We start from the raw sequence: 4988 nt of genomic DNA, 5'->3' as shown, positions 1-4988 counted from the left end.
ACAGAAATGGTATGCCATGACAAAGACTAGAATCAGGGACTGTGCCTGAACCTGCGAGTGACTCAGTCTCTGGAGCATGTACAGAAATGAGGCCGAACCCTGGGGCACTTCGAAGCGAATCGGTGCATCGGGGATGCGACAGGATTCGCACCGGAGCGCGGTAAGTGACAGAAATGATGAAATGATTAGAAATGGTTGAAAATGATTCGATCTGACATAAAAGAGACTGAAATGATTTGAAATGACATGAAATGATAGAAATAATTCGAACGGCATGAAATGATTGAAATGGCTTAATTACATGAAATGATTCGAATTTGGAACGGTCCGACCGGTTTACGGTTTGAAAACAACATGAAATTTGAAATGGTCCGGATTGCTTGATTTAACGTAACGAGCAGTCGGCTGTGATTTCGAAATGATTCGATCGATTCGAAAATTGAGAAATGATTGGGGAGTCGTTCGGCTAGAAATGACGTGCCCACGAAACGAAGAGCCTGATGTGGCACGATCGACATGTCCCGAAAAGGTAATAACGACTTTGTTCGAAAGAAAGGGGTAGTGACATGAGGTAACGAGTACGAGTGACACGGTTTTAAAACGTTCGTGAAATGAAAAGTGAGAGGTTCGCGAGTTCAGGATATCGCGTTTAAGTGACATTGTAACACATGAAATGAAAAATGGGTGCCGAAGCCCTACCTGCGACAGCCGGCCCAGACGCGTTGTACGACAACGGCAATTTCTTCGAGTATTGCCACACTCGGACGGGAAAAACACACGAACGCTGACGAAGACAAGACGACTGACAACACGGACACGATCGGGACAACACGGGAACTCATGAACACAACTCACTACGTTTGGTCTCGAGAATAGTCGGCCCTTGATCTCTGACGTATCAGATATTGCGCAACGGAACCGACGAGGAAGATAGGCGAACGGGCTGGTTATATACCCCACCGGGCTCCTCCCATAATTCCAGGCCACCATACTGGCCTTTCTATATATATATATATATATATATATATATATATATATATATATATATATATATATATATATATATATATATATATATATATATTTATGGTCGGAGCCCTCCGCTCTAAGAGATATGAAAGAACACATAAACACGTCACAAGACTAACAACATAAAATGGGCCTGAATTGTGCCCTTGGTCTGCTGTAAGGTAAGACCTGGTGAGCTGGGCGGTGAGCCCTGGTCTGCTGGGCGATATGCCAAGAGAAGGCCGCATACCTTAACCACTTTCAGACCGGACCATTTTGCTGGTAAATGACCAGAGGTCTTTTTACACTTTGGCACTGCGCTGCTTTAACTGGTAATTGCGCGGTCATGCAATGTTGTACCCAAACAAAATTTGCGTCCTTTTCTTCCCACAAATAGAGCTTTCTTTTGATGGTATTTGATTGCCTCTGCGATTTTTATTTTTTGCGATATAAACGTAAAAAGACCGCAAATTTTGAAAAAAAATGATATTTTCTACTTTTTGTTATTAGAAAAATCCAATAAACTCAATTTTAGTCATACATTTAGGCCAAAATGTATTCAGCCACATGTCTTTGGTAAAAAAAAAGTCAATAATTGTATATTTATTGGTTTGCGCAAAAGTTGTCACATCTACAAACTAAGGTACGTTTTCTGGAATTTACGCAGCTTTTAGTTTACGACTGCCTATCTCATTTCTTGAGGTGCTAAAATGACAGGGCAGTACAAAACCCCCCCAAATGACCCCATTTTGGAAAGTAGACCCCCTAAGGAAATTAATAAGAGGCATGTTGAGCCCATTGAATATTTTATTTTTTTGCCTCAAGCGATTGAATAATGACAAAAAAAAAATTTTTTTTTTTTTTTTACACAAAGTTGTCACTAAATGATATATTGCTCACACATGCTATGGGCGTATGTGAAATGACACCCCAAAATAAATTCTGCTGCTTCTCCTGAGTACGGGGATACCACATATGTGGGACTTTTTGGGAGCCTAGCCGCGTACAGGGCCCCGAAAACCAAGCACCGCCTTCAGGCTTTCTAAGGGCGTAAATTTTTGATTTCACGCCTCACTACCTATTACAGTTTTGAAGGCCATAAAATGCCAAGATGGCACAAAACCCCCACAAATGACCCCATTTTAGAAAGTAGACACCCCAAGCTATTTGCTGAGAGGCATGTTGAGTCCATGGAATATTTTATATTTTGCCACAAGTTGCGGGAAAATTACAAACTTTTTTTTTTTTTTTTTTTTTTTCACAAAGTTGTCACTAAATGATATATTGCTCATGCATGCCATGGGCATATGTGAAATGACACCCCAAAATAAATTCTGCTGCTTCTCCTGAGTACGGGGATACCACATATGTGGGACTTTTTGGGAGCCTAGCCGCGTACGGGGCCCCGAAAACCAAGCACCGCCTTCAGGCTTTCTAAGGGCGTAATTTTTTGAGTTCACTTCTCACTACCTATTACAGTTTTGAAGGCCATAAAATGCCAAGATGGCACAAAACCCCCACAAATGACCCCATTTTAGAAAGTAGACACCCCAAGCTATTTGCTGAGAGGCATGTTGAGTCCATGGAATATTTTATATTTTGCCACAAGTTGCGGGAAAATTACAAACTTTTTTTTTTTTTCACAAAGTTGTCACTAAATGATATATTGCTCACGCATGCCATGGGCATATGTGAAATGACACCCCAAAATAAATTCTGCTGCTTCTCCTGAGTACGGGGATACCACATATGTGGGACTTTTTGGGAGCCTAGCCGCGTACGGGGCCCCAAAAACCAAGCACCGCCTTCAGGCTTTCTAAGGGCGTTACAGTTTTGAAGGCCATAAAATGCCAAGATGGCACAAACCCCCCCCCCCCCCCCAAATGACCCCATTTTAGAAAGTAGACACCCCTAAATTTAGGGGTACACTAGTGAGACTAGGTAATAAATGGCGGGTGCCCTGAAACTATAAAAAAATAACTAACCAACCAGCGTCACCTGTAACAGTTATATGGTGATCACTGGTGAAAGGGTTAACTAGGGGGCAATCAGGGGGCTTTATGCGGTAGTATATGGGGGTCCCTGGCGCTATAAAAAGCTGCGGCGAACCTAAATACCTACCTGCCTAACTAGCGTCACCTGTGACACTAATACAGCGATCAGAAAAACGATCGCTTATTAGGCTGGGTTCACACTGGAGCGATGCGGGAACGCCACGAATGCGCGGCGGGTTCCCGCATCGCATGCCTCCCGGCGGCAGTTCACACTGCCCTATGCGAACTGCTGGGAGTGTCAGTGAAATGTTAATGACACCCCCAGATCAGTTCGCATATCGCAGTGCGATCTGCAAACTTGGATCGCATGGTGTGAACACCCATGCGATCCGATTCTGCTGCGGACCAAAAAAAGGGTCCCGTGCGAGTTTGCGGCGGGTGCGGCGGGTGCGACACGAATTCAGCCATACTATCTGTATAGCTGAACTCGAATCGCACAGAGATCGGATGTGATTTGCACTGCAGTGCGGTGCGAATCACATCCGTTCTCATAAACCGCTGCAATGTGAACCCAGCCTTAGTGACACTGGCGACGGGGGGTGATCACGGGGTTAAACCTTTATTGGGGGGGTTAGGGGGGTACCTTAGAACTAAAGGGGGCTAACCCTAACTGCCCTAACAGTTATTAGTCACAAATGACACCTGCCGGGTGATCAGGGGGTTAAACCTTTATTAGGTAATAAATGGCGGGTGCCCTGAAACTATAAAAAAATAACTAACCAACCAGCGTCACCTGTAACAGTTATATGGTGATCACTGGTGAAAGGGTTAACTAGGGGGCAATCAGGGGGCTTTATGCGGTAGTATATGGGGGTCCCTAGCGCTATAAAAAGCTGCGGCGAACCTAAATACCTACCTGCCTAACTAGCGTCACCTGTGACACTAATACGGCGATCAGAAAAATGATCGCTTATTAGGCTGGGTTCACACTGGAGCGATGCGGAAACGCCGCGAATCCGCGGCGGGTTCCCGCATCGCATGCCTCCCGGCGGCAGTTCACACTGCCCTATGCGAACTGCTGGGAGTGTCAGTGAAATGTTACTGACACCCCCAGATCAGTTCGCATATCGCAGTGCGATCTGCAAACTCGGATCGCATGGTGTGAACACCCATGCGATCCGATTCTGCTGCGGGCCAAAAAAAGGGTCCCGTGCGAATTTGCGGCGGGTGCGGCGGGTGTGGCGGGTGCGGCGGGTGCGGCGAATGGCTGAACTCGAATCGCACAGAGATCGGATGTGATTTGCACTGCAGTGCGGTGCGAATCACATTCGTTCTCATAAACCGCTGCAATGTGAACCCAGCCTTAGTGACACTGGCGACGGGGGGTGATCACGGGGTTAAACCTTTATTGGGGGGGTTAGGGGGGTACATTAGAACTAAAGGGGGCTAACCCTAACTGCCCTAACAGTTATTACAGTCACAAATGACACCAATGCAAAAAAAAAAAAAAAAAAAAAAAATGACATTGGTGTCACTGTGACTGGGGGGCAGGGGTAATTGGGGGGGTGATCGGGGGGTAAAGGGGGGGTGTGAGTGTGCCTGGCATGTTCTACTGTGTGTGGGATGTGTTGGTGCAACTCACTGATCCGCTCTCCTCCGTGTCGGAACGAAAAATACCGACACGGAGGAGAGAATACATCACTTCCTCTCCTGTGTTTACATTACAGGAGAGGAAGTGATGTCACCGGGGATTTCCATTCGTCGGGAGCGATCGCGAGGGGGTGGCCATGAATGAATGGCCGTCCCCTCGTCCGGGATCGCTCCCGAACGAAAACCGACCGCCGCAGGCACCGGGCGGGGGCCCGATCGGGCCCCCGACCCGCGGGAGGCAAAGGACGTACATGTATGTGCTTATGCCTGCCCGTGCCATTCTGCCGACGTACATCGGCGTGCGGCGGTCGGCAAGTGGTTAAGAAAGTAAATGGA

The sequence above is a fragment of the Lithobates pipiens genome, unplaced genomic scaffold (assembly GCF_037356315.1).
Source record: "Lithobates pipiens isolate NorthernLeopardFrog02 unplaced genomic scaffold, aLitPip1_a1.2 Scaffold_27, whole genome shotgun sequence".
Taxonomy (NCBI): Eukaryota; Metazoa; Chordata; class Amphibia; order Anura; family Ranidae; genus Lithobates; species Lithobates pipiens.
This window is presented reverse-complemented; position numbering follows the sequence as displayed.